Source organism: Vicugna pacos, chromosome 33, assembly GCF_048564905.1.
Source record: "Vicugna pacos chromosome 33, VicPac4, whole genome shotgun sequence".
NCBI lineage: Eukaryota > Metazoa > Chordata > Mammalia > Artiodactyla > Camelidae > Vicugna > Vicugna pacos.
Genome location: NC_133019.1, coordinates 6812425 through 6831922, shown reverse-complemented (window position 1 = coordinate 6831922; position 19498 = coordinate 6812425). Strand labels below are relative to the sequence as shown.

At 43.6% G+C, this 19498-nt stretch overlaps 1 protein-coding gene across 6 annotated transcripts in view; it reads left to right on the top strand.

Annotated features, from left to right (window-relative positions):
- Positions 1-19498, top strand: part of PKNOX2 (PBX/knotted 1 homeobox 2) — a 280687-nt gene that overhangs the window by 68 nt on the left and 261121 nt on the right. For 2 of the 6 annotated variants that reach the window (XM_072953788.1, XM_072953783.1), the window contains exons 1-2: positions 32-887; positions 5000-5114. The gene's annotated coding sequence lies outside the window, so the exon portion shown is untranslated. Of the gene's footprint in view, positions 1-31; positions 888-4999; positions 5115-19498 lie in introns of those variants that run through there. The other 4 variants (XM_072953784.1, XM_072953786.1, XM_072953787.1 and 1 more) reach the window with 4 other exon arrangements.

Below are 19498 nucleotides of genomic sequence, written 5' to 3'. Positions count from 1 at the left end.
ACTCACGGGACCATTGGTCAGTCTAGCCTGAGGGCGGGCTGTTGGGCCGAAGAGAGCGGCTCTCCAGGCTTTCTTCGCTGTTACCACGGAGACAGCACAGCCGGTCTTTGAGGCGGAGGTCCAGGCAACCCCCTCTCCCAATTTTAGGTGTGGCGATGTGTTCTGCAGTCTAGACGTCAGTGCCTGTTCCGGAGTCTGATAGGCATCTCATTCCCCGACCTACTGGCTCCGAAGGACCGCGGGATTTGGGGGTCAAGTCAGATTAGGCCTCGGTGAGGGGGTCACGCTGAGGAATTTTAAGGACCCCTAACAGCCTTCCTAGAGGGAACCTAGCCCGAAGCACTAGTTGTAATAACATCACGTTTTCGTTTATCCTTACCTCGCCTTATTGTATGTGGCATTATTCTTACGTTAGCCTTACGACGTGCACTGTTGCAAGGACGGTTCTACTCACAGGACAGACTGGGGAAGAGGAGCCAGGGTCAGACCAAGTCAGTCTTTTGTAGCTACACCTCCAGGCTTCCGGAACTGGAGCTGGTCCTTGTTTTTAGCAAACTGCTCTTGCCTAACTGCAAATTAAAACTTGCCATGACTTTGTTCTGAGGTTATGTCACCTGTTGGATCTGTAAATGAGGCCAGCTAAAGGAAATAAGACAGAGGATGCATGCTCTGTGGCTGAATCAGGAAGGGCGAACAGACAAAAATCAGAACAAACAAAACGAAATCCAAGAGCTGCAGTGTTTGAGCCTTTGATCTTACACAAAATTCTGAAAAATCATGAAGCAAACTATTCAGTCCTGGAACACTGAACCAGGATTTAAGGAATTCAGCTCCTGAATCACAGCTTTATGAGTGACATGGAAGAAGACGGTTGAATTCCTTTGAAAGTACGTCTCAAATTTATTCTACTTTCAAGGTTTCATTTGCAGTCATATGTACTAACCAATAATTTCTTGTGTGTTTAACAACTTAACCTTACTTGCCCCAGTGAGGAGCTCTGTGGTTAAGAAAGCCATTATTTTGATTAATTCATGTCACTGGAATTGAGTATTAACTGTAGCTAACCACTGGTAAGGACTTTGAGGATACAAAAGAAATGTGATGTGACTCCTGCCTTAATAGCCTGTGGTTTGTTAACATCAACGGCTTATGAAACAATTAGGAAGCACTTTCAAGCAAGATGTGACAATGTGCCAACCTTAATTTATAGTTAATTTTTCCCAAAGATAATAATACTACTATGTATTTGCAGAGCGCTATAGTTCTCAAAACACTTCTTCACTTGTGTTATTTGGAGGAAATATTGCTTTGGCTAGAGTTAAGGTGGGTCTTCATGGTACAGCTAGAACTAACGCTGGGCCCTGGCATATGGGTAGGAATGGCAAAGGTGGATCAGAGATGGAAGGGAATCTATAGAGAGAAAAGGTTGAGACAAGATTGAGCACTGAGTATCTGGAGAATAGTGTGGAGACCGGCCTCAGCCAGAGTGGAGACAAATAAGGAACAATGACATTGTGTAGACTAACTGTTCAGGACCAGTTCTGAGCCCTTAATGTTTTGGGGGAAAGCGTTCAAAAGCTTGTGACTGGGAAAGTTAACCTTCTTACACTTTTAATGATTAAACTGACTTAAGTTATAAATTAAGAATAGAGCATGACTGAGGAGATGCTCCAAACTTCTTAAATCTTCCTGAATGGAGATAACATTTTAAGTTTACTCTCTCATAAGAAGGGGCCCTCCTCCCAAGCCCACATATATCTCACCCCTTAACTGGGAGGAGGTATTCGTTTTCTGATTAAATGATAATATCGTACCCTCTCATTGAAATTGAGAGAAGTGCTGTCACCACAGTGCACCATCTTTTGCCATCTCTTAATTGAAGTTCACTCTGGGGAAGATTGAATACCTGATTATCCAGTCTTTCTCTTTTCAAAAATTGTCTTCTGTACACCAAGTCTTATACAGTGCTCTGTATCTCTGCCGTATGCATATCACTCACGTTGTACCTGTAGAGAGTACATGGGAGCCATGCAGGTATCATATTTCATTTGATTACAATTTTCTTTTCTTCTAAGCAAAAACAGAAGTAGCCAATGCCTAATTTCCTCTTCCTCAAAAGTGTAAGATCATTTGTTATGCTGCCTGAGAGAGGAAGGTTAGCAAGGAGGGGTCATTAAGGTTATGAAATGCAAGGAATGATTTCAAGAGAAGACATAAAATTTTCTTGTTCATTTTATGGTTATCAAACCTTTTTCTGCCAGAAAGCCCCCAGTTTTTTTGTATTCATTAGCTCATGTGTGATTATTTTAGCATTTCTGCAGGTCTGAAAATGTACCCAAAACTTAGGTAACTGTTGGTTATTAGCTGAGATGCAAAAGCTACCACTGTTCTATTCTGCTAATTGGGAAACTGGGAAACAAAAGAAAAGAAAAGTAAGAAAAGAACATTTCCTCCAGTACTATTATCAGTAGTTGAACCCAAGTTACTGGCCCCTCAAGGTCACCCAGAATTACCAATGTGATTATCCAGATCATAATATTTACCTGTTACCCCAGATTAGGGGTCAGCAAACTATGGCCTGTAGGCCTAAACTGGCACCTGCTATTTTTTGTATCACCTGCAAGCTAAGAATGGTATTTACATTTTTAAATAGTTGGAAAAATCCGAAGGTGAAAAATATGAAATTAAAATCTCAGTGCCATAAGTAAGGTTTTCCTGGAGCACAGACACGCTCGTATATTTACGTGCTGCCAATGGCTGCTTTCATTTCACAACAGCAGAGCTGAGTAGTTAATACAGAGTGTGTGGCCCATAAGCCTAAAATATTTATATTGGGCCCTTAGAAGTTCTGATCCTTACTATCTTAGAGGTCTCTAGTGAATCAGTTTCCATGGAATGTTGGGACTAAAACAGACTTTTGAAATCATGTAGTTTAATTTTAAAAAAATCTTCCATTGATAGAGATAAGTTACTTCTTTCTGAAGTCATATAGTCAGTGGACAGAGCTGGTCCTGGAACCCTGGTTCCGTGGGCCTAATTTTGGATGACACTTTTCATCCATATCATCTCTTTTCTCATGTGGAGCTTATCTTACTTAGAACGGGACTGATGTTATATAGTCTGGAGGAAAGGAGAAGTAGTCAAAAACTTTCCTAATTTTGATCTCATGTCTCATCCAGACAAATACAGTGCACCATAATCAACTTATGGATACTTGGGACTTTCAGTTTTTTCAGCCAATATGAGTTGTCTTTGGTCTTCCATTTTCTAAGAGGCATATGGCCGTCATGATAAACTTTCTCACTTTTATGTTTAAAAAAAAAACAATGAAACTCTCCTCAACAAAGGAATCAGAGGTGGCTGTTTCAGTCTAACTTTATTAGAGCGTGAAGATGATTAGGAAGGCACAGGACAGTTTTTACTCTGGGGTCCATGGATGGGTCATATGTGTGTGTGGGGGTGGGTGTCCACAAACCCACTGAAAGGTAAGATTTAGTATATATGTGCATATGGGCTTTTCTGGGCAGAGTATCCATAGCTTTCATAAGATTTTAAGAGCCCGTAACTTCAAGAAGATTTGGAATTATAGCTACATAAATGTAGACGTGTTCTGGGGACAAAGCTGCTCAGATGTGTGGTGGGGGAGCCTGATCTGGGTTCCCAGGTCTGTAAGACCTCAGCTGATGTGAGGGAAGAGCTCTTTGCTCACTTACATCAGCCCACCCAAGTTTTTTTTTTTCCTTACCTCTTCTGCCACTCACAGAGGTGATAAAAATTCATCAGATTCACATAACAGTTGAACTCAGAGGGTTCGATGAAATTCCAGTATAATTCTCTCCAAAGAGTGTTCTGATTAATAGAAACTGCAGAGGAACTAATTTTATGAAAATAGCAAAAGGAGCTGTTTTAGCTGAAGCAAGCCAGGCGCCAATGCTGATGCCTGTGGAAGATGCAAACAGCCCCATTGTGGGGAGCTGACGGCTCCAATCTGGCCGTTTATTTATTAAACGTCTTTCCGCTGTAAATTATTAAGCCTGGATTCTGGAAGATGAGGGAGCTGACAGAAAAAGACAATAGAACGGAAAGCGAACCTGGACGGCTGCCTTCAGAATTATTGCAGCATTGTGTCTGGCGAAAGCTCTTGCCTCCCAGGATTTGGAAAAGGGGGAGAGTCCCTCTTTGTGGGACTCAGAAATGGATGAGACAAGTAACATGATTTTTATTTGCAGCTTCTTACAAATCAGAATGTTCTTCATAGGAAATTCAACTTGTTGGCTCAACTGGGAGCCAGACATTTTGTGTATTCTCTGCAAGGCCCCCAAACAAGGAAGAATTTGGTCAGCTTTAACATTAAGAAGTATCGAGTTATATGTTTTAGGGCCCTCAGCCATGAGAAGACTGGGTTCATGTGGCTGATCTGACAGCTGGAAAGGCCTTTCATGTTGGGGAGGCACTCTCGGGCCTAATTCTTAAGCTGAAAAAGAGGAAAAGGCTGGTGGACAGAGAGGAAGTTGAATCTGACTATGTTCATCGTCATCTGAAAAAGCTGGAGTTCTGGTGGACGGGGTATAGCTGCTTTATGTGAATCTGAGGCTTAACTTTTAGCTCTCTGTTTTCTGAATACCATAATCAGGGTAGGGGGCTTCATTTCCCGGCCAGGCCTTGTGGCACTGGAGCTTTTTCCCCAGTGACATGAGAAGCTTTGGAGGTTTTTTGCGTGGAAGAGTGACATGATCTGACTTGTCCCAGAACTCACTGGATCGCAGCTAGTGAGTTCTATGGTGGAACAGGGCCTGGTTCCCAGGATACCAAGCTGCTAACTGGCTTGTGGTGATTCCTCCCCCAGGATGTAGAGTGAGAGGGCTCCTCTGATCTCTCCTCATCTCCAGGGTGGGTGGGATTTCCGTGTTCTTTGTGAAATAGCGTCCTCTCCTGGTGAATGCCAAGGCTGGTGATGAGGTGGAGTTTCAGGTCCCTCTGTTCCCCTGTTCCCCTGCAGACTCAGAGGAGGATGGAACACATCAAACAGCAAGAGAGTCTACTCCCGCTGGCCCTGCCCTTCGCGGGGTTCACATTCCAGCCGTCCCTTCTGGGAAGCTGCCAGGAAGCGGCTGGTAAGTGAAGGATGCCATGAGTTCTGATTTCCTCAACTCTTGTGAAGGCAGGACACCCGGCAGCTGCTGGGAGGATCTGTATGGCAAAACTCAGCGGGAGCCTATATGGGAACATTAGGTGGGAGGGGAAGGAAATTCACGAGGCTTTATGGGAACATGTCAGAGGATCCAGAGAACCCTGGGGTTTCTGGATTAGCAGATGTCCGGAGGCATTGTCACAGCCCGTAACAAGCCTGAGCCCCACGCTTCCTTCCAAGACGTAGAGTTCACTGTCCCTGAGAAGCAGCTGAACGCTGCTGCCGTTCAGCTGGGTCACACCTTCATCTGTTCTTTGGGGTACTTCAGAGCAGGGTCCAGCTGAGGCTGTGGGCAGTGTGGCTCCAGTTCCCTTGAGTGCTGGCTGACAGAAGATACAAGTGACAGAACTGAAGGACTTTTAAATATGGGTACAAGTCTTATTTGATCTCCCAGCTGCTCAGATTGAAAGGCTTTTTATGGGTCGGTGCTGTGTTCTGGGATTGAAAGACCAAATACTCAGGAAGGAGCAATAAGAGCTAAATCAGGATGAGGCACATCATTCTCTCAGAGGCGCATTGTACCTAGGTGTGGCCCAGGACGAGAGTGCAGACTCACAGACAGTCCTCATCCTTTGTTGGGGAGAGTCCCTGTTCCTAAGAAGGCAATGAAGGCCTGAAAATTTCTATACTGGGACTTTCTGCCCCAGAACCCTGTTTTGCTAACCCCTGGGCACCATTGCCAAACTATCCTCAATAGAAAATATTAACATATGCATTTACTGCACAAACTCAAAGGCCATGATATAATTTAAGTTAATCTAATAAATAAGTGGTGATGAATAGAATTGCTTCTTTCATTGCTTTGCCAGCATATTCCCCAGGTGGAGACAGGGGAGTCGCATGTAAGTAGGGGACAAGAAGAAGAAAGAACGGGAGTGACAAAGAGCAAGGGGCTTGAGGAATGAGGAGAATGAAGCCAGTTTCCTTAAAGAGAAAGGAAGCGTGATGGGTAATCTCATGCATGGTTGAGGATGGCCATTCCTGAATGGTCGCGTCACCAGCCCTCTGTTTCCGGAGCTGACTGCCCACTCAGTAAACTTTAGGTTCTGCCTGAGCGCTTGGTCATGTTTTGACCTAAGGAATAAGGGCCTGATGAGTCTCAGTTCAAGAACTGAGAATCTGCCATCCATCAGGCGGCAGGTTCTAGAAATGGGGTTATGGAGATGGGACACAGTCCCTTTGTTCAGATTCTACTGTTCAAGACAGACGGAAAGCACCCCGTGTAATAAAGGCTGCATCAGAGGCCAGTCTGCGGTAACTCCTACATGTTGGGGAGGAGTTAGCGGAGCCACAGGAAGATTTCCAAGGTGACACTCAACAGGGCCTTTACAGATGACTGGAAATTAGCCGCAGAGAGTAAGAGGGAAGGGGTTCCAGGCACAAGGAAGAGCACGTGCTGAGTTGTAGTGGTGTAAGGGAGAAGAGCGAAACGTGCTGGGCCAGGAGGTGGGTGTGTGGTTGGCAGCGCGCTGGGGCTGAAAGCGTGGGGGGCAGGAAAGGACAGAAGAGGAGGTGGGGGGGTTACGGGGGTCTGTGTTGTGAGGGGCTTGCGTGGCCTGATAAGAATGCTAAACATTAACCTGCAGATTCTGATGAGCCACTGGAAGATTTAACAAGGGAAGGTATTTACACTTGAAAAAACCTCTTCTGTAAATCTCTCTTATAGATATGTGTCTGGTTCTCTGGCCTCTCCTTGAGCATGTTCAGGGTCAGGGGGAACTCTCAGCCTCTCAAAGCTGCCCACATCATTGCTGGATGGCTGTGAACCTGAGGGTCTTTCACTGAGCCAGGCTCGGCCTCCTCATAATTCCTTCCCATTCTGTCTAGCTTTGCCATTTGTTGCAACACATAAAAGGCCACTTGAAAAATATTTGACGATACAATGAAACTTTCCCTTAGTTTTCAGTTTTCCAAGTTAAGCATGTGCAGTTTCCTCATTCTTTGTTTATTTCATTGATTCTAGACTCCTTTACTATCCTGGTCACAGCTATCTGGATCAACTGTGGTTTATTAAAGCATCTTTTAGAATCTGGCACTAGAATTGCTCATAATACTTCAAATAAGCTCCAAAGGCGTGGAGTACAGCCATGAGATTACTGCTGCTTTTGAGCTGGATACACTGTGACCATCAGGAACTCTCATGTCCTTAGTTTGTTACTGACCACACCTCACTGTTTGCTGTTAAAACTTTTTTTTTTATTGCAGTATAGTGTGTTTACAATATTGTGTTAGTCATACATATATATATATATTCCTTTTCATATTCTTTTTCATTATAAGCTATTATAAGGTATTGAATATAGTTCCCTGTGCTACACAGTAGGACCTTGTTGTTTATCTATCTTATATACAGTAGTTAGTATCTGCAAATCCTGAACTCCCAATTTATCCCTCTATCCCCAACTCATTCCCCTCTGGTAACCACAGCTTGTTCTCTATGTCTTGAGCTGTTTCTGTTTTGGTCTCTTGCCCTTTTTCTCTTTCCTTAGGCATCTGAGTTCTGCGTTCTGTTCCTCTATTTGGTCACCCACAGCTCGCTCTGACCTTTACTACTTAATGCGTTCTCTGGCTCTGGCTTCTAAGCCACAGCAATTCCGTGACCCTCGGAGCCAGCCTGGCCTCCACTCCAATTGTTTCACTTCCCCGAGTCAGCCATGATTTCTGCATTTTCTGTTCTGCCTTGCTTTAACCTGGCCTCACCCTTTACACTACCATCTTTGCTTCAGTTCTTCTTTTCTAGTTTCCTGACCTGCAAGTTGGACCCGTTTGCTCACTTTGGTTTCAATTCTGGCTGTAAAATGTAATCTTTCCTTTCTAGGAGTTACTGTTGATGGTGTAGTTGAAGAGATAGGACAAACACGCAAGAAGCCCTGTCCGTTACAACTGACTGACAACCGGATGTGCTAACTGAAAGCATTATATGAGTTTATAGAAAAGGTTGAGGTGGGAAATTCAAGACCCTGAGGAGGAATGGTCCTTCCCAGTCGACTCCCTTTTTTAAAGGTTTGGGTATTTGGAACACAAACATTTCTTGGGAAGGAGGAGAGGAAGTGTAGGGCGGAACTTCCTCTGGACTTCCCTGTGATTGGCTCCAAAGCTGCCTGTCTCCAAGGGGCTGCCTTGTCTGTGTCTACCATCTAGCGGTGGTTGCCACCAGAAGCCTTACCCGCCTCAAGGAGAGAGCAATTTAACGCCATTTCCAACTTAAGCACCATATCTACAGGGCGTGAAATTAGTTCCAGCAAGCAGCAAATTTGCTGCTAATAAAAATATTTAGCGATTCACTTGTCTTTAAATCAGCAGCAGAATATTCTTTTTACTTGCATCAATGCTTGTTTCTCCCAATTCTAATATTTGATCATCAAGCTGGCCTTGTTTAGCTAAAGCCAGGAAACAGCAAGTTCTTCAGCTCTGCAAAAATTTGGGTTTTCTGAGAGGGGATTTTTATCTCTCTCATTCGATCAAAAACAGGCCTAGATGTTTGGATTTTGGAGATGGAACGCGTTCACTGGTTTGGGAGTCTTGGAAATAAGTTTTCATTCCCTTCTGTCTGCCGATATTGTCTCCTGAGTGGTTGCACGTGGAGAATCCAGGGCACTAAGGAAGGATATGGTTTCTCTCTCATGTTTAGCTTTACTCTGTCTCAGTGCAAAACTCATTTTAATTTCTTTTGTCTCTTTTAGCTGCTAGCCTTTAGAGTAAGAGTAATCTAAATGCTGAAGAGTTACTGTAGGACATTAAAACTTCTTTTTCATTTATTTGACAAATATCTTTTGGGCACCTACCATGAGCATTCTTGGTTTGAGGTCTTTCTTTGGATCAGAAGTGTTCCAAGATGCTCAGCATGATAGTTGGGTGGGAGGCTGACCTGGCAGATGACGCCTCTTCTCCAGGTCCCTGGATTGGTGGGTCACACAGACACCTGCATCTTTTTCTTTTCCTTGTGGACCTTATCGAAGAAACAAAGAGCAGCGGACCTTCCCTCTCTCATCACTTAATTGGTCCAAGGATCTGAACAGATCACTTGTTTCAAAGTCCATAAAATTTAAAGAAAGAGTGCAGTGGTGCCCTGGGGACTCTGTCTTCTATCCCAGAGGAGCCCTGGCTGGATCATCTTTCTTCAGCTCCTGGTAGAAATCACTTTTGACCATCCTGACAGGAAATCAAGATGTAAGCTGCTTCCGACACGTAAACTACATCTTTCTCAGAAATTAGCCAAGAGATACCAATGAAAGCAGCCCTCTTAGTTAAGAGAGGGACCCAGGCAGGGCTGATAACAGAGTTAGAACCACCTCACACTAACTTCACCGTCAGAGACACTGGAGGGAGTAGATTAGAGACAAGAAATGCCACGGGGGAATGACACTTGACAGTGGCACAGAGGTCACCATGGAGGCTCCCTCTATGCATAGCAGCAGGAGGTACAAAGGTTTTGGATCAGGGTTCTAGGCTCTGTTCTTTGCCCTTTCTCTCAGGGGCATGACTCTGACAAAGCCCCTTTCTCTATCTTGATGTCAGTTTCCTCATCTGTCAAAACAGATGAATTTTAACTCCCATCCCCAGATCCTCTTACTACAGCGTGAGTAGGTTGGATGGTGACTGTTTTGAAGAGCTGTACAAAACTCACCAGAAGGATACTATGATGAAAGCTTGGATTTCTCCTGGGATGGAGAGCACAGCAGCATGATGTATTTAAGTTAGGCAAAGCAAGCCTTTTCTGATCACAAGGGATAGAAGACCAGATGAAGTGGAACCACTTGCCCAGGATGAGATGTGCAGCCCTCATCATCCTCTAATCTACAAATCCCAAATGTCTGTTACTCAGGGAGGGTCAACTGAAGTTCCTGTGTTTAAAACCTTGATAATTTTATCCTCGCCCTAGAGTAATGGGAATCATCAGATGTGAATTGTTGGGGAAATATAAAGAGCGATTTGAAGAATAAGCACTATCAATTAGCACTTAAGCAAGAACCAAAAACCAAGATCAGGAAAATAAAAAAAACCCCTAAATAATGTGATCATTCAATAGAAATAAAGACATTCTCCAATCCTGGTCCTGTCTTTCTCATACGACAGTATATAATTAAGAAAGACTTTGTGGGAATGAGTATACATGGAAAACAGGTGACTTGAGGATGTGGATTGAATGTTGTTAAGGGACAGCTGGACTGGAGCACAGCATAAGGCCACTGGGGAGCAGGAAACATAGGGACCCAAGAGAAGAATTAAAGGGAAAGGAGGGAGCACTGGAGTCTTCCCTGAGCCCCGTGACCCTAGAGGCAGAGCTAGCAGAGTCTGGGGAGAGGAGTGATGGGGTTGGAGCAAGGCTGCAGTCTTTCTCTGTCAGGTCTCCTGGTCCCTTGGCCCTCTCCTTGCTGCTTCTGATCTCAGGATCACTTAGGTAAGCTGTTGGCTTCTCTGTTTCCCATTGCAGCAGCCTTGCCTCTGCCAGCTACCACCCAGGCAGGGGGTCTGAAGCCTACAGCCCTCTTGTTGTCAGATGCCGGAGCTGGGTCAAAAGTCAAACAGGTTGAGGATGGGTTACAGATGCTTTAAAGTGTCTAATCTTTTCAAATGCACATCTGTTTCTTGGGCATTTCTCATAACAGTATTAATCATAAAGCAGTTGTTAGGTTTCCCTGAGTTCTTGAATTAATGCACATGTAAGTTAGAACCTTAGCAGTGCTTCTGCAAAGTCCTCATAAGCACAACCCTAGGAGGCTGATAATCCCAAACCTGGGCTGAGCAGAGTATGTGCTCAAGGATCAGTAGTCAAAAAGGGCTTTACAGATAGAATAATGCTCAGAAGCACTGAATCACTCTGTAATCTCAGAAAGAAGAGTATGGCTAACACAATTGTTCATAAAACAGACTGGCCTTTTGCAGAATTTCTAAAGGGTTAGGTTGCTGATCTATTTAAAGTAGTTTATTCTCAGAGGTCACATAGCAAATCCTTGATTTCTCTGTAAGGAAAACTTAACCACTTCCTAGCCCTTAGCATCAAGGATTTGGACTGTTGAAATCAAGACTGGATCCTGCATGTTGAGGGGAGGAGATACGCTGTCAAAAGAAATGCCTCGTTGGGACACCCACATTCTGGAATTGGGAGGTCATTTGAAGAGTGCCAAAATGAAGAGTGGAAGCAATTTTAGAGGTCATCTAAAGGCCACATGGCATCTTGATAAGAATACAAACACTCATTGCAAACTGCCTGAGTTTAAGTCCTTTTGCTACCCCGTGCTGGCTGTGTGACTTTCGGCAAGTTACTTACTTGACCTCTCTGTGGTTTTGTTTCTTCATCTGGAAACCAGAAAAAAAATTACCTATATCAGAGGTTTGTTTAAGGTAATAAATGTTAGATATTTATACTGTTAGTAATGGATTCATGACATGTTTGCAAAGCCCTTCAAAATGAGACATTCTGTTTATACAAGATCTCTTTGCTTAACTAGAAAACTTAAAAAACAAAACAAAACAATTGGATTCACTACAAATTTATGCTATTTAAGCTTGGACAGGCCTGGGCGGCTGCTGAGCAATCCTCCTACCCATTTCTTGTTGACTTCTTAGTAAAGCTCCCTCCATGGTTTTTCTAAGGCAGGGTTTCTCAGCCTTGACACAATTAGCATTGGGGCAGCATAATTCTTGTTATGGGGAGCTGTCCTGTATATTGTAGGATGTTCAACAGCATTTCTGACCTCCACAAGATGCTTCTTGATGCCTGTAGCACCTTATCCCTCATTGTGACAACAAAGATTTCGCCAGGCATTTCCAAAGTTCTTCTGGGGTGGGGGGCAAAATTACCCCTAGTGGAGAACCACTGTGCTAAAGCTTTTCTCTCTTCCTCGAGCTTGTGTCTTCTGATACATACTTTCAGTTGCTAATTGTGCCTCCTTAACCACTGTTGACCATCACTTGGTTGAAACTGTTTCCTCCCTTGGATTTTAACTTCTCTGGGCTTTGACTTGACTAGCTAAAAAGTCAGAGGAATTAATTTAAGTAACTTCTAAGACCCTCTTTGGTGCCAGAATCCTATACATTTCAGATCCTCTCAGCTTCTGTTTGCCAGACAACTGCAATCAGAATACTGGAAGAAAAATACCATATGATATCACTTATATGTGGAATCTTGAAAAAGGACACAAATGAACTTATTTATGAAACAGATTCACAGACATAGACAACAAACTTATGGTTATTGGTGGGGGAAAAGGGGGGGGGATAGGGATAAATTGGGAGTTTGGGATTTGTAGATACTAACTACTATATATAAAATAAATAAACAGCAAGGTCCTACTGTATAACACAGGGAACTATATTCAATACCTTGTAAAAGCCTGTAATGGAAAAGAATATGAAAAGGAATATATATATATATGTTAACTGAATCACTATGCTGTACCCCAGAATTAACACAACATTGTAAATCGACTGAACTTCAATTTAAAAAAAAAAAGGACACTCTACCTTTAAAAGCCACAGAGGCACCAAAGGGACCCCACCACACAGAACACAGTGAGGCCATCTTTATCTTCAGCAGCTAACTTTCTCAAGTTTTGCTTTGTTGTCCCAAACACCAGCGTTACTCTAACCTGGGCTTAAGATAACAGAGTGCATTGCTTGTTTGTTAGTTTTTTGCTTCCTTCTCCCTTGCTCTCCACGTTTAATCGGCCCCCAAATCCAGCTCGCATATCTCTCTAATCCATCTCCTTATTCATCCCCACCAGCCACTACTGTGACTCAGGGCTCCTTTGCCTTTTTAACATTAACTTTCCCTTCCAGGATTTAGTCCGTATTTTCTAACTGACATCATACTTTGAATGCTATGTTCCAGCCCCCAAGCTTTGCCAGCATTGTTGCCTTCTTCCTCAGGAAGATGATGATTTAACTAGAGCTTCCACTCGCGTTAATACATGCTTCTCCTCCCTCAAACCCCCTAATTTCATTGTGATATAATTTTTGGTCAAATCGATGCTCAGACTGTATAGTATTTTAACTATGGAAATGTTGTTTATAGCGAAGTCATATCGTGTCCTGTGATGGCATTTCCTTTCTTGTACGCTTCATTTAAAAAATTATTATCATCACTTTAAATGTTTGTTTAGTTTTCTATGTGCTCATCACCAGCTCTGCCCTAAACATTTCAGGAGAACTATAAATTCCCCCCGGTTTGGCCTGGATATCACACAATCCATCAGTTTCACGTCAGCTCAGTTTCGTTTTATTTTTCCTGAGGATACGCCGCCTCCATCATCTCCCGTCCTGCTCCATTCCAGACAGGTCATGCTTTAGGTCTTTGGCTCCTTTGCGTCAACACTTTGGGAATTCCTTTCATTCCTCTTATTTCCTGGATCCCACGTCTTCCTCTTTCTGGGTTTACTGCCTATTTTGATGATATTCAAATCTTCTATAAGCCTCATAGAAAGGATTTAAGGAAATAAATACTTAGTACTTGCATTTCTGGAAATGTCTTTGTTCAACTTTATAGTTGATTTGTGATTTGTCAAGGTGTAGAAATATTAGTTAAAAGTCATTTTCCCTCAAAGTTTTGAAGATCTTGATCCACCACCATTTTTGTGTTTGTCTAAGCCAGTTTTTAGAAAGTCCAATGCCATTCTGATTTCTATTCCTTTTTATGCAATCTTTTTTTCCTCTATTTTTTCTTTTTCCTCTCTTCCATCCTCTCTCTCTTTGATAACTCAGCTTTATTGAGATATAATTCACATGTCTTTCAATTCACTCGTTTAAAATGTACAACTCAGTGGTTTTCAGTATATTCACAAAGTTGTGCATCAATCAATTTTAGAACATTTTATCACCCCCAAAAGAAGCCAGTCTTGTACCTCTTAGCTGTCAGTCCCCAGTTCCCCTCAACTGCCACCCTCCGCTCCTCAGCGCTAGGCAATTGCCAACCTACATAGATTTGTCTATTCTGAACATTTCATATAAATGGAATCGTACAATACGTGGCCTTTTGTGACTGGCTTCTTTTACTCAGCAAAATGTTTTCAAGGTTCCTCCATGTTGTAGCATGACAGAGTGCTTCATCTCTTCTTATTACCAAATAATGTTCCATTATATGGATAGACCACATTTTGTTTCTCCATTAATAAGCTGATGGATATTTGGGTTGTTTACACTTTTTAGCTGTCATGAATAAATAGGATTTATTATTTAAATCTGTCCACAAATAGGGTTTGTTTTTTTTTAATCCCTGATCTTGTGAAGTTTCACAGTGACATTCCTTGGAGACACTATTTCACTCATTGTGCTGGGCGCCCAAGAGGGCCTTTCAGTCCAGGGCATTGTGACCTCTGGTTCTGGGAAATGTTCTTACAATATTTCTTTGATAATTTCTTCCTATCAATTTTCTCTCTTCTCCCTTTCTGGAATTCCCATTAGTTGGATTTTGGGCCTTCTGGATTGACTCTCAAATGTACTTAACCCTTTTCTTCTATTTTGTTCTATTTTCTTTGAGCACGCCTCAACTCTTTTCCAGTTCTTCTAGTTAACATTTTATTTTGGATATTTTATTCTAATATTAAAAGGCTCTTTCTTGTTTTCTGTTCTTTTTCATAGCATCATATTCTTTTTTATGAATACCGTGTCATCTCTTGATTCTCTTAAGTTTTAGTTATTCTATTTTTGAAGTTTCCCTTTCTTTCTGCATTATCTATTCCTCAAAGTTCCTTTATTTTGATCATTAGGTCTTTCCTGGTAGAGATTTCTCTCAAATTTACAGTACTCATGCCTAGAATTAGTATTTTTAAATGATGCCATAAAGATCAGTTAACGATTTGTGTGTGTGTGTGTGTGTGTGTGTGTGTGTTTGTGCGCGCGTGCACGCACGCAGGGGGGTTACTTGGTCTTATGACTAGTGGACCTTACGGCACAGTGACTGGGCAGGGATCTGGCCATTTGATGGGGGCCCCTCAAGTATCGGTGTTGGTTAGTCTTTTCTCTTGAGCTGGTTAAGTTTCCCCAGAAAGAAGCTGTCTAGTCTTCTGCCCAAGGCAGTTAGTATAAGCCTAGCTTCTGGTATTTGGGGAGCCTAATCAGGAAAGGGGACCACTCAGTGGTCCCTTACCCCCTGGTTTCAGAAGGGTGCCTCACCTGACCTTTAGCTGTGACTGCTGTCCCTGCATGTGGACCTCCTTCAGCTCAGTCTCTCCAGGGAGGTCCTGTCATCTCCTGGGGACTTGGTTGGGCAGTTACCTGGCTGCCCATTTCCAGCCTCACCTGGGTCAGTGGTCGTCAGATGCCCCTGATGCTTCCAGTTCAAGTCCGATTTTGTTGACATCTCTCATCTGCTTTATGTCTCCTCTTCCATAGTCTTTGTCTCTGTGGGTTCATGTCCTTTTTATTTACTTACTATCATTTTAGTTAGATTTTATGAGGGAGAGTAGATAAACAAGGATGTCTAATTTGCCATGTTTAGCTAGAGTTCTAATTGCCTTTGGCTGAGCTGTTCCATTGGCCTCATGCTCATCTGTTTTAAGGTTGTTTCTGCTTTGACCGAATCTATGCATTTCTGCCAGATGAATTTTTCTAAAGCACAGCTCTAATTAATTAATCCCTCACTTAAAAATCCTTCACTGCTTCATTTTCCTGGAGAATCTTAACACTGGAAAAGACTTTAGAGGTTTTTCATACCAGCTCTGTGCTTGATGCATGAGTCCTCTGTCCACAGTGACCGGTCAGTGGGCCTCTGCCTGAGCGATTGGCCCCAGTGGAGGGCAGCTTCCTCCTCACCAGGCCATCTGTTCTGTTATTGCTCAGGTCTGGCTGTTAGAAAGTCTTTCCTACATAGAACTGAAGTCTTGCTCCTGAAACTTCCAGCACTGGACCCAAATTCTGACCTATGGTGCCTCATGTTAAAAGCCTAATCTCTCTTCCACATGATAGCACTTTATATAATTGAATTATTGCTACCATGTACCTCCTGGATCTTCTCTTCTTCTAGTTCAAAATCCCTAATTCCTTCCGCTATTTCTTATGTGACATTGCCTATTGGATAATGTCCAAAATCCCAAATTCCCCCATTTAGGACCCTCGGTGCCAGGACTCCAGCCTCCTCTTATCACGACCTCTCTCATCTTCTTCTCCTTTGCCGTCTGCTCCAGGCACACAACTTGCCTTTCTCTTCTTACATCCTGTTCTTTACCTGGGATACCTTTCTTCTCTTTCTGTTTTAAAACCATTTCCATCTAAAGATTGGGGCTGGTGTGCACTGAATTGTTGAAAAGTAGTTGGTTTGGGAGGATGGAATGGGATGGGTAAGAGGGGGACATTGATTTTTACTCTCTACAATTTTTTTTAAAAAGTAGTGGGGTTGTTGATCATCTTTTAAAAATGCTACTCAATTCATTTTTCAAATACATTAAAAAAATAATTAGAAAATTATATTGACAACAAATTCTATCCATCAACTGCAATCCATCCCCAAAGTTACACGGCCCAGGAAACTTTTGCTTCTTCCTTCCAGTGTGAGCTTTCCTGATGTGAACACTCAGAGCATTTGGGGGTGACTTTCTCATTGACCAACCATGTTACACTTTACGTCATAGGTACCTGTGTGCAAGCCTTACCTCTCACCAGACTATAAGCTCCTGGAGACCGAGGATTGCTCATTTTGGAAGCCCCTGCCTTACAGACTTACATGCTACATAGCAGGAGATCATTATGCTTTATTAAAAGGGTGGGTTGGTGAGTTCACATTATAATTTACTTATGCTCCTTTAGACATGGTCCTCTATTTTTCTTTGAGTGGGGAGAGAGAACTCTGGGTACTTCAGCCTCTGGTCAGCCACTGAGTGGCCTTCCCGAATATCGCACAGCCTCTTCCCAAGGCGCAGACCAACAAGCGCTATTGCATCCGTTTTTCTCTTTCCTCAGCCTCGCCTGCTTCAGTGTCTGGCATGTGATGCTAACCTAGAGACCCCGGTAGACCCTGAAGAGGGCAAAGGACTCTGGAGATGGTACGGGGTGGGGGGCAGGTGGAGAGTTTGGGCTGGGTCAGGGCCCAAGGAAGTGGACAAGTTTCTGCTACAGAAAAATACCAAGCTGGGGAGTCAGAGGTGGGGAGCAGCAGGCAGGACGGGGAGTAGAAGGCAGAGCAGGAGCCCAAGTCAGCGTGGCATCTGGCGCAGAGGCAGACAGAGCTGCTCCCCAGACGCCAGTGACTCCCTCCCACAAGGTTCGCAAAGAGCTCTTGCTCCACCTGGTGCTCGAGTGAATGGAAAAAATCTTTATCTCTGTTGAATCTTAGGCTGTGCCATGCCCGAGGTGAAAACACATTCCCCTTGTCTGTCTGCCTGTCTGTCTGTCTCTCTCTCACACACACATACACACCCCCCAGCCCACCCCCCACGCACCACACTCTAACTTGCACCCCCCTCACTGGCAGGATGTAACTCTCACGCTGCCTGCAGCCGGGCTTGGGCCAGAGGGGTCCCTGGCTTCCTGATGCTCGAGGACACCCCTGGTTACCAGGGTAAGAAAACGCAAGACCTCACCCAGGTACCTCTCTTGCTTTTTGAGTCCACTGGCCCAAAGGCAGGAGATTAACCATTGTTAAGTGACGGAGAAAAGTGCACGAGGGAGGGGACACCTTGTGTACTGCCCACAGGCAGGTGCTGTTTTCAGGTTTTGGCTTTACATTTTAGACTCAGTGCATGTGACGGAGTTGAGTGTTCTCCTTGTTCCACGGTGTGCCGTCCGCACAGGTCCACTGAGGCCTCTTGTTGACTTGCTTAATCAATTCACTCTGATTTTCCCCTTCTGTTCCCCTACCCCCATTTCTGTCCCCTTTTCCACACCAAGGGCTCCCACTCTTGATGATTTAATGTATCCCTTGGATAGGGCTTTCTGGAGAAGGTTCTGAGATGGGGCGTTGCATGCAGGTTGGACCAGGAGTGCCCCCAGGAGACACACTTGTGAGGAAGTGAGGACGGCAGGGTGGGACTGAAGGCGAAGCTGACCCTTCTGTGACTGCGGCTGAGGACCCAGCCAAGCCCACGGAAGCTCTGGACCTGGTGGGACCCTTCAGAGTTTTCCCTAATGGCAGCAAGGGGCCATCTTTTCTAGCCCTCAGCAGCCAGCTGTGCATCACTCCCCTAGAAGGGGCGTAACCTTAGGTGAGCCAGTTCCCCTGACGGATGCAGCCTTGAGCCTCAGCACTAATACCCCCAGATGCTGGGGGCTGGGTACATTGGCCCTGAACAGGGGTGTGAGTGGAGAACCCCAGTGTCCACTGTAATGTGTAGCCTCCTAATTCACCTTCCAAAAGTTTAGTCACCCACATATGTATTCTTGAAACATATATGGGGTTCCTTTGTGTATTTAAAAAATTTACACGAATGGTACTGTGTTGTAAACCTATCCTCTCCCCCGCCAGCCATCCCAACTCCAGAGGCCTTGTCCATTGCTTTAAGAGGATCTATTTCATTCCTTCTTACCACTGCATCGGTTTTGTCATTTGTAGTCACCACCATTTACCCTTCTATTCCCTTAATGATGGACACCCGTGTGCCACCAGTACTTTGCTGCCACCATCAGCAAGGTGATGGATGTTCCATGCTTCTGTGCGAGTTTCTCCAGGGTATGTGTACCCTATGCAGTGGCGGTGCTGGGTCATGAGCTCCGTTCAGTCTTCTCTTCAATAAGCCCAACCAAATGGCTCTCTAAAGGAGCTGTACCGGTTTTCACACTCATCAGCTTTCCTGTTTCTCCACATCCTTGTCAGCACCTAGGAGTATCAGACTTTTAAATTTTTGCTAATTTATTAGCTGTAAAGTGATACCTTACTTTTCTTTTGTGTTTTTTCATATTATTTGTGAAATTAAGCATCACTTCAAAGACTTGTTAACCATTAGGATTTCCCTCTCTATGAACTACTGATTTATATTCTTATACTTTGCTCATTTTTCTGTTGTCTCCTGTTTTTTCTTACTGATTTGTTGGGATTCCCCGAACGTTTGTCAGTGCAAATGTCTTCCTCCAGGTACTGCTCTTCTGCTGCCTCTGTTGATGGTGTACTTCACTGAACAGCAATCTTTTATCTGTGATGTAAAAATCCATCCTTTTTTTCTCCTTATGGTGTTGCTTATGGATCTTGTTTAAAAAAAATCTTTTCCCACCTCAAGGCCACAATATGTTATCATACATTTTCTTCTATTAGTTTATGATTTTACCTTTCACATCTAGGTACTGAATCCATACAGGGTTTATTTTCTTATTCAGTCATGAAATAGATTCAAATTTATTTCACCATTTATGAAATAATTCATCTTTGTACTGTGATTTATG